At 48.7% G+C, this 10,645-nt stretch overlaps 1 pseudogene; it reads right to left on the minus strand.

Annotated features, from left to right (window-relative positions):
- Positions 1–3,862: 3,862 nt before the first annotated feature.
- On the minus strand, positions 3,863–4,110 carry LOC128773904 (cytochrome c oxidase subunit 6B1-like; annotated as a pseudogene).
- Between the last annotated feature and the right edge of the window lie 6,535 nt (positions 4,111–10,645).

The raw sequence follows: 10,645 nt of genomic DNA on the forward strand, positions 1-10,645 counted from the left end.
GGAGATGGCAGGTGGAAGAGTTAGGATTCGAACCCATGTCTGCACGACTCCAAAGCTCAGGTCCTGTCCTATCTCACACAGTCAAGGCTTGGCCAAATTAGGAGGAAGTTACAGCGAAATTAACCAGTGCCTGACTTTTAATTGAAAGTAGGAGGTGTGGGGTTTTCCCAGGGTCAGGGATTGGCCCAGGGGACTTCAGTCCTGATGTGACTGAACATAAGGCCATTTGGGACATGAGTGCAGCTGAGAGAGTGGGGCCGTGTGTGTGAGGGAGGGGGGACCATCAAAGCATAGAAAGAACCTGAAGGCCTAAAAAAGGTCACAGCCAGTGTAGAAGGTTGTGGTCCAGATGGGAGTTTCAGAGTTTGAGGTGAGATCTTGGGAGATGTAGCAGTTCCCAAAGATGGCCATACTCATGCTCTCCCCTCTAGATCTTTGCACACGATGTTTTCTCCACCTCAAATATGGTTTTCAGTGCTGACCTCCACTCAAGTCACACACACACCCTGATCTTGCCCGGCTAAGTCTTACTCCTCCTCGGGTCTCAGCTTAGATGGCCCCGACTGAATAAGGTGCCTCTTGCCTGTGCCCCCACAAGCCTCCACGCTTAAGTGTAATCACACTGACTACCCTTTATTATAACCAAGACCTTGCTTCTCTCTCTCTCTCTCCAGCAGTCTGTGAGCTTCCTGGGGGCAGGAACTGTTTCTTACTCATCTCTCTGTCCCTAATACCTAGTACGGGGCCTGACCCAGCAAACTTGCTCAATAGGTATTAAGAAGCAATATGACTGGGCCACCTGGCTGGCTCAGTCAGTAGAGCATAAAACTCTTGATCTCGGGGTTATGGGTTTGAGCCCCGTGTTGGGTACAGAGCTTGCTTACACATCTTTGGGGCACCCAGGTGGCTCAGTCAGTTAAGCAACAGCCTCTTGATTTCGGCTCAGGTCATGATCTCACGGTTCGTGAGTTCAAGCTCCGCATCTGGCTCCTCACTGACAGTGTGGAGCCTGCTTGGGATTCTCTCTCTCTCTCTCTCTCTCTCTCTCCCCCCCCCATCTCTGCCCCTCCCCTGCACTCGTGCACTCTCAAAATAAACTGTAAAAAACAAAAGATAATGAGGCGCCTGGGTGGCTCAGTCGGTTAGGCGTCCGACTTCAACTCAGGTCACGATCTCGCGGTCTGTGAGTTCGAGCCCCGCGTCGGGCTCTGGGCTGACTGCTCGGAGCCTGGAGCCTGCTTCCGATTCTGTGTCTCCCTCTCTCTCTGCCCCTCCCCCGTTCATGCTCTGTCTCTCTCTGTCTCAAAAATAAATAAACGTTAAAAAAAAAATTTCTTTAAAAAAAACAAAAGATAATAAAAAATAAAAATAAAAAAATCTTCTAAAGGAAAGAAGCAGTATGGCTCTCAGAGTATGTGTATCATGAACACTGAGTAATGTATAGTATTGTTGAATCACTATATTGTACACCTGAAACTAATGTAACACTCTATGTTAACTATACTGGAATTAAAAACAAAAAGAAGCAGTGTGGCTAAATGCAATGTGTCATCTTGAGTTGGATGCTGGAACAGGGAAAGGATACTAGTGGGGAAACTGGTGAAATCCAAATTAAATCTATAGTTAAGAGCTATTAATCGTTAGCCGTCTCTAGTTTACTTAATAACAGTAACATATTATCAACATTAATTTCTTGTGACAAATGTAGGTGGTTATGTAAGATGTCAACATCAGGGGAAGCTGGGTGTAAGGTATATGAGAAATCTCTGTAAGTTAAAATTATTTTTTAACTTAAAGGTTTATTTAAGGGGCGCCTGGCTGGCCCAGTCGACAGAGCATGCAACTCTTGATCTCAGGGTTGTGAATTCAAGCCCCACATTGGGTGTGGAGACTACTTTATAAATAAATAAATAAATAAATAAATAAATAAATAAATAAATAGTTTTTAATTTAAAAGAAAACAAAAGCAGAAGCAGTATTGTGTAGTGGTCAGGAGGGCAGGCTGCATGACCTTAAAAAACTACTTGCCCTTCCTGACCCTTCATTTTTTTATCTGTGAAATTATTTTTAATGGTTATTTTTGAGAGAAAGAGAGAAACAGAGCGTGAGCGGAGGAGGGGCAGAGAGAGCCAGAGACACCGAATTCGAAATAGGCTCCAGGCTCTGAGCTGTCAGCACAGAGCGCCACGTGGGGCTCAAACTCACAGGCTGCGAGATCATGACCTGAGCCGAAGTTGGACACTTAACTTACTGAGCCACCCAGGCTCCCCTAAAATTTTTTTATCTGTAAAAAAAATAAGAGCATCTTTTTTTTTTTTTTTTTTTTGAGGAGGGGGGAGGGGGCAGAGGGCAAAAGAGAGAATCTTAAGCCAACTCCATGCTCAGCGCAACGCCCACCAACACGAAAGTCAATCCCATGACCCGGGAATCCTGACCTGAGCCAAAATCAAGAGTCCAATGCTCAACTGACTTGAGCCATCCAGGTGCCCCAAGAGTATCTTCTTGATAGAGTTGTAAGTTTCTATATACATATAGATTTTATTATGGAGAGAGAGATGCGTATATTACAAATGTATGCCCGTGTGTATACACATACATAATATTCAGTGGATGCCATCACTGTTCTAAGTACTTTACAGATGTTAATTTATCTTAATCTTCTTACAACCCCCTAAGGTAGGATGTAGCAGCGGCAGCAGCATCCTCCTTTTATAGACGGATTTGAGGGACAGAGAAGTTAACCGACTTGTCCAAGGTCAACAGGTAGGAAGCGGTAGAGCTGAAGCACAAACTCAGACAGTCTGGCTCCAGAGCTGACACTTACATTGTGTCGCCTCCTTTTAACTGAGTTGATACACAGAAAGGACTTACAGCAGTGCTCAGGACAGAGGAAGCTTATTCAATAGCATAAGCTATTCTTTAATAACCCCTCAAAGATGGGTCTAAGAAGGGATTCTACTTGTGAGCTCTGGGATGGGATGGAGGGAAAGAGCACAGAGGTTTATGAAAATAAGACTTCAAGACAGGGGGTTAGGAGGTTAGAAAGGAATCAGCAAGAGGTGCTGCTATTCATTCAAGTTGGTATGAAAAAGATCTAGAAGTCCTCTCTAGTGCTGAGGATCCTGTTGCATTTCTGAGGATTATTTTGATCATCTAGCCCTGCAGTAATTGTTAAACCACTGACACTTTAAAATTTTTTTTTTAACGTTTATTTTTGAGACAGAGAGAGACAGAGCATGAACAGGGGAGGGTCAGAGAGAGGGAGACACAGAATCCGAAACGGGCTCCAGGCTCTGAGCTGTCAGCACAGAGCCCGACGAGGAGCTCAAACTCACGGACCGTGAGATCATGACCTGAGCTGAAGTCGGACGCTTAACCGACTGAGCCACCCAGGCGCCCCAAACCATTGATACTTTAAAAAGTCCACTTGTATGAAGCATTTTTCTGGTTGATTTTAAGCCACATGCATAGTTAAAGCACTTTTTTTTTGGAAACTGTGTGGATAATAAAGGGCAATATATAGACACATTTTAGCACATACAGGGGCTTGAGGCTATTTTGTATAATAGCTCATTCCATTGTCCGGCATAGAGAAGGTGGTCAGTTTAAACACATAAAACAAAACTGAAAAAACAATCACCCTGAAGTCCCTCTTCCTGGCCAAAGTCCTAATTCCACCCTGGCTTCTTGCCCGACCATTCAGCTCTTTTACACATACACAGTCTTACACTTTCCCAACAAGTACTTATGGTTAGTTAAGCTATGACTCAGGATCCCAGGGTGGGGATCACCACGCGCCCAGGTCCCCCTTCACCGCCCTGGGAGAAGGATGGAGGGCAGAGGAGAGGGGGGTGGAACCGGTTCAGATCTTCCCACGGGACGTGCCTTCCGCCCGGCGGTCATCCCAGGCTGACTGACACCCAGGATGTGAGGCAGAGGGACCTGAACACGCAGGTACCACTCCCATGCAGAGATAGCATCCCTTTGGGCAGTCATTGCCCTGTCACAGTGGGGCAAGTCCAGGGAGTTCTGCCAGCACTTCCTGGTCTGGTTCTGGTTGGGGAAGCGGCTGTCAAAAGGGGTAGTCTGGTAGTTCTTGATTTGGGTCATTTTTTTAAGTTTATTTATTGTTATTGATGTATATTATTTATATATAATAATGTTATTCTTTGCTTATTTATTATTAATATTATTTTGAGAGAGAGAGAACAGGCACAGGTGCATGCAAGCAAGGGAGGGGCAGAGAGAGAGGGGGAGAGAGAGTATCCCAAGCAGGCTCCGTGCTGCCAGCACAGATCCCGATGCGGGGCCTGATTCCACAATGCGTGAGGTCATGACCTGAGCCGAAATCAAGAGTCTGATGCTTCACCGACTGAGCCACCCAAGCGCCTCTCTTGATTTTGATCTTGATGTCTTCTGCCATGGTTCTGACTCCTTCCTAAAGACACCCCCAAAGCAGCTCTCAGCTCAATGTGACCCTCAGCCAAAGCACTTTGTGGGACTCCTGGGTGGCTCAGTCGGTTTAGCGACCAACTTCGGCTCAGGTCATGATCTCGTGGTCTGTGTGTTCGAGCCCTGTGTGGGGCTCTGTGCTGGCAGCTCGGAGCCTGGAGCCTGCTTCGGATTCTGTGTCTCCCTCTCTCTCTGCCCCTCCCCTGCTTGCTCTCGGTCTCTGTCTCTCTCAAAAATAATAAACATGAAAAAAATAAAAATAAATAAAAATTTTTAAAAAGCACTTTGTAAAAAATTTGGATTGAGGTATAGTTGACACGTGCTCCTTTTTAACCAGTGTCCCTCAACCGGCCTCTTGGAGCTCTAAATAATTTGCTGCAGCTAGCGACAGAAATGGGGTTACTTCCTGTGCTCTACCAGCCCCCCACTTAACCTGGGACTCCTGGATCCATAAAGGACACTAGAAGTCGTCTAATCAGGCCCCTTTCTTGTAGATGTTGGCCAAACTGTTGCAAAGAAACATTAGGTGACTTTTCTAAGGTCTAAAGGTAAAATCACTCATTAAAAAAAAAAATCCTACATGTATTGAGTGCTTATTCTGTGTCAGGCACTGTGTCAAGCAATTGGGAAAGAGAGATCAACAACAACAACAACAAATAGCTCTGATCTCTAATTGCTTACAGCCTGGTGCATCAGAAAAATGTAAAGTATATAGTGTGATAGGTGTTAACAGATGTGCAAATACAAAGCACCGCTGTCCCTGGAGAGATCAGGGAAGGCTTCCCAGAGAAGGAGACCCTGCAGCTGGATGTGTCCAGCGGAAAGAATGGAATGAAAGAGGCAGCATGGAAGATGAGGATGCTGAGGGAGTTTTCCCTGAGGCACAGGCTGGGCTGCAGCCCCCAGTCTCTGGCGCCTCACTGCCAGGTGACCCTGAGCTCTTCAGCCACACCCAGCCAGCTTCCAGCACTGCTCTTGCCCCAGGGTTGGGATCGCCAAATTTAGCAAAGAAAAATACAAATTAAATTTGAATTTCGGCTAAGCAATATTCTGTAGCATAAGTATATCCCCAGAATATGCACGGGACATACTGATGCTACAAAATATTTGTTGTTTGTCTACAGCCATACCACCCTGAACGCGCCTGATCTCGTCTGATCTCAAAATGTTTGTTGTTTTTCTGCTGTTCAAATGTAACTGGGCATCCTGTATTTTATCAGGCAACTCTACCTGGAATAAAGGCGTATTTGTGGGAGTAAGAGAGTGGGAGAGGAAGGGAGGGAAGAAGACAGGAAGAAGGGAACTAGTTCATCAGTGGGGGGCGAACCGGAAGACTCTCAGGCTCGAGGAAAGCAGATTTGTTAAGACCTAAAAACCACACAAAATCTGCCCTTAACATTACTACTCACTATTTCATTTCTGTTTTCATTTCTCCAGTTTTATTGGGACATAATTGGCATATAGCACTGTATAAGTTTCAGGTGTACAACATGATGATTTGATATATGCATGTGTGTGCGTGTACATATTGCAATGTGATCACCACAATAAGCTTAGTTCACATCCATCCCCTCACATAGTTACATTTTGTTCTTGTGATGAGAGTTTTTAAGATCGACTCCGTAAGCAACTTTCAAGTATAGAATGTACAGTCATCATATTGCACATTACAGCCCCATCCCTGTTTTCGGTTCTATAGAGCACAAGATGAACAGTGGTTTCCCCTTTTTTCTTAGAAAGTCTGCCCCCGTGTGGTAGGAAAAAAGTACTAGGCCAGAAGCCTTAATTCTGGTCTTTCAGTTCATTGGGGCAAAACGCCAGCGATCTGGAAAGCAGGATGTGATGCTAGGACTTTATGTTTGTTTCTCTGTTTGTTCCAGTGGGGGATAGGGGAGGAATGAGCAAAAGATGAACAGACTACATGGAGACTATTGTTAGAACAGCTTGAAAAATTTGTTCAAAGCACACTTGTAACTTTGTGCAAACCAGCATCATCTCAGTGCCCAAGCTGTTTGGGTCAGAAAACATGTTAAGAGACTGTGCCTACAAGTCATGCGGTAGAATATTTAAATTGAGACACACGTAGGAAACGGTCAAGTACTAAATGTCGGCGATGAAAAAGCCACCATGGGCGGCTGCCTGGGTGGCTCAGTGGGTTGAGCATCCAACTCTTGATTTTGGCTCAGGTCACGATCTCACGGTTCATGGGATCGAGCCCCAAGTCGGGCTCCATGCTGACAACAGGGAGCCTGCTTGGGATTCTGTCTCTGCCTCTGTCTCTCTCTCACTCTCTGTCTGTCAAAATAAATAAATACTTAAAAAAAAAAAAAAAGCCACTGTGGTGATCTCGGCTGTGAAGGAAGTCTGGTTTGTGTGCCTCTTCTAGTCATTAACCTTAGCAGGGAGCCTGATCCCCAGGCGGAATCCACCAGTTCCCAGGTAGGGGTCGTCGTCCGAGTGGATGACGCTCATGCTCCCCAACCATGAGAAGAGACGAGACTGCCATTTGCCTCGGCACCACACTTCTCATACGGCCGTCCTGCCAGGTAACTCCGATGCCTCTGTGAGCACTCCTCCAAAAACCAGGCCTCACGGCTCCGAATCTCCTCACCTCCGGGGCCTTAGTCACAACCTCACGCCTCACGCCCACAGACACGGCTTCCGCTTTGCCATCTCTGACTACACCTCCTCTTTTGAAATCTCCAACTCCAAAATGTTACTCTCAGACAGGGCCATGACTTTCTGACCTTCCTACTTTCTCACTTTTCCATTAAGCCTACCCCTTTAACTTCCACTAGACTTCCAGAATCCTGAGCAGTCCCCATTTTCCCAGCCTCGCCACCCCCTTGTGACTTCACGTCCTTCCCTCAGCCTGGACGCCACACGTGACCACTTGAAGAGCTTCCTCACCACCCGAACCCCTCGGCCTCTATCAGCCAGGCCCAGCCCTCGAAGCTGTCCCCCGTCCCGCCGTCTGTCTCCCTCTCCTTCGGGGAGACGACCAGAGCTGAAACAAGGGGCCCAGCTGGGCAGACTGGTGCCCATCCACAGTGAAACGGCCAGCTGGGCCCAGCCCGCAGAGCTTTCCTTCAGTTCTTTTACCTGTCCTTCATCAGTTGCCTCTCCCTGCCGTTCTTCCACTCCTCCAAACCTTCCACGCCTCTAGAACCTCCACTCCCTCATCTACAAACTGGGGCGACTGAGGCGTGTCCGCAGCGGCCCATCTCGACACACACCACCGATACACCGACCTCGCCGCCACTTTCCCCAACACCCGCCGCCATCTGTATTTGTCTCACTCGGAACAAATGACCTTCTCTCGCAGAGAAAAGAGAAGGCACGAGGTATGGGGAGGCGGGGGGCGGTCAGTCTTGACCGATCCCCACCCACTTGTACGAACTTGCCTCTAGAATCAGAGCCTGAGGGGCCGCTCCTCTTTTCCCAGGCCGGTCCCTCCTCCGGGGCTCTCGGTCCATCCCTGCTCTCAGGTGTTTCTTCAGCCCCCTTCCCCATCGCCTCAGCTCACCTGCACGCCCCCATCGTGCGCCCTTCGTCCCCTCCCTGACGCCCCCGCCCGCGCAGATGGGTGTCTGCTCTCACGGCCCCACCGAAACCGCTCTCCCCGGGGGTCACCGGTGTCGCCAGAGTCATCGCGTGGGTCTCGGCTGCCATCCTGCTTGCCCCTGCTCGACACTATTGACCGCTCCCTGATACGCTGAAGTCCGTGAGGGCTCAGTGCCGGGCCCTCTACACTCTTCCATCGACACCCTCTGCCACGGACGGCTCGGCCCGTCCCAGCTCATGCTGACTGTTCCCAGGTACCCGTCTCCGGCCTAGTGCTCTGTCGTGCGCCATACAGCCCGTATCACAGCTGAGGCTAAAGGCCCTTTGAGACGAGACCCACACGCAAGAAACGTTCATTTATTTTCACATCTACCTGCAGGACGAGGCATTTGCCAGGTAGTCTGGTGCTGGCTCCCCTCACCCCTCTGCTGAGTTCAAAAGTGGCCTCCGCTGCTTCTTGGCTACGTGATCTGGATGAAGTTACTTGACCTCCTCGGTCCGACGAGATTAATAACGGTGTCAACCTCAACGGGTTGCAGTGGGTGTTTCCCACGTATGTGTCGTATACTCTGCCGCTCGGTCTGCCTGGGCCCGAGTCCCGGCTCTCCTGCTGCCTCCGGTCCTCTCCTCTGCAAAATGAGGAGAACGACACCGTCCGCCACCTAGGCCTGGGCTGGCCATTCACTAAGTGGACACGTAGGGCACTGAGAACGGCTCTCATCAAGCGTTAAACAGCAACCCTGTGTTATCCCCAGGAAGGCAAGGAATGCCTCTGCGGGCCTGTCGGAGCACGGCCATCTGGATCTCATTCCTGGTTCCCTTTGCCATATAGGAGACATATGTATACGTGCTCCTCGAGGCCGGCCAGGAGACGGGAAGCGGCACCAGGACAACAAATGTCACCTGGCGCAGCCCCCGTGTCACACTGCTTCAGGGGCAGCTCTTGTGCGGGAATGAAAGCCCGGCCAGCGATCCCCAGCTCTGATTTCTTACAGCTGGACATTGCTACGTGACACTCCCCTGAGGTCCGAGTGGCCTCTCCCGGGCTGTCAGCATCCTGCTCTTACTTATCTTGAAACTGTCTCTGCGGCCCTAAACAAGGATCTGCTGTTCTTAATTTTAAAGAAATGGGAAAGAAAAAGTTATTAACCCTTAGCAGCCCTGTCCCCTGGCTGCAGCTGGGAATCCAACCGTTTTCGGAACACCTCCGATAGGCCCTCCGCGCCGCCCAGCGATCCTGCCCCTTCTCTCTGGTCGCCGTGGGCTGTCTCTTTCCCCAGCGATGTTTTCAAACTTCCCTCGCTCTCCTTACGTCTCCCATTTTGCCATCGCCCCGACTCTCCCTGCCCCACGCCATCTCTCGGTGCATGACTGTGCCTCCCACTTCACAGAGAGAACTGAAGGACATCGGGTACAGGACAATCGCTCAACGTTGACAAATGTAACAGTGCGTCCTGTCCCCATTTTTCTGAATCTATCAACAGCGTTTGATACGGTCTCCCTCTTCTCCTTGACACACTTCCATTATTACTTGGCTTCTAGGGTGCTACAATCTCTCGGTTTCTCTCTTCCCTTAGTGACCGCTCTTCTTAACTCTCCATTGCTGGTTCCTCATCATCAAGTCAACATCGAATGTCAGAGAGAGCCAGGGCTGTGTCCGTGGACCTCTCCTCTTTGCCTACCTTCACTTCCTTGATGACCGCATCCAGCTTCTTGTCTGTAAGGACTGTCCATATGTAGATGACTCCCGAACTTGTCTCTTCAGCCAGACCTCTCTCCTGAGACCCAGATGCATCCTCCTGCACACTAGGTGGATTAGACAACAGACATTTATTTTCTCACGGTTCTGGAGGCCGGACGTTCCAAATCAAGGAGCTACCGGGTTAGTGTGTGGTGAGACCCCTCTTCCTGGCTTGCAAACGGCCACCTTGTCATTGTGTCCTCACGTGGCTTTTCTTCTGTATGTGTGTGGACAGTAAGAGAGCTCTCTGGGGTCTCTCTTCTTAACTCGGATCCCAATTCTATCAGATCAGGGCCCTGCCCTTTTGATGTCATTTAACCTCACCTACCTCCCTAAAGGCCCTATATGCAAATAGTATCACCGGGGGTTAGAGTTTCAACATATGATTTGGGGAGAGACACAATTCAGTCCATAAGACATGTCTGACAGACATTTCAACCTTAATATGTCCGTAATGGAACTTCCGATCAGGGGGCACATCCAAATATTTGGGTCCTTGAACTTGTACAATTGGGGGCCCCTTCTTCAGGAGAAAGAACTCAAAATTAACTTATTGCTAGAGCCTGAGCAAATGAGAGACCTAAGGGTCATTAGCTTTACAGTAAACCTGCCTCTCCTGACCTTCCTTCTCTGCCTCCAATTTTCTTGTTCAGCAAACATAATCAAGGCACCATTCTAGGCCATGGGGACACAGAAGTGGAAAACAAACAAACAAACATTAAAAAGGCCTGCCTTGATGTAGCTTACATTCTAGGAATGCATTGCCTGCTCATTCAGAATAAAGTCCCAGGTCCTTATAATTTTCCTTATTTACTTTTCCATTGTGTCTCCCGGCTACAATGTAAATTGCATAAGATCAGGATTTGTTGGCCTGTATACTTAGTGCCT

The sequence above is a fragment of the Panthera pardus genome, unplaced genomic scaffold, assembly GCF_024362965.1.
Source record: "Panthera pardus isolate Hobbes unplaced genomic scaffold, ASM2436296v1 HiC_scaffold_27, whole genome shotgun sequence".
Lineage (NCBI taxonomy): Eukaryota > Metazoa > Chordata > Mammalia > Carnivora > Felidae > Panthera > Panthera pardus.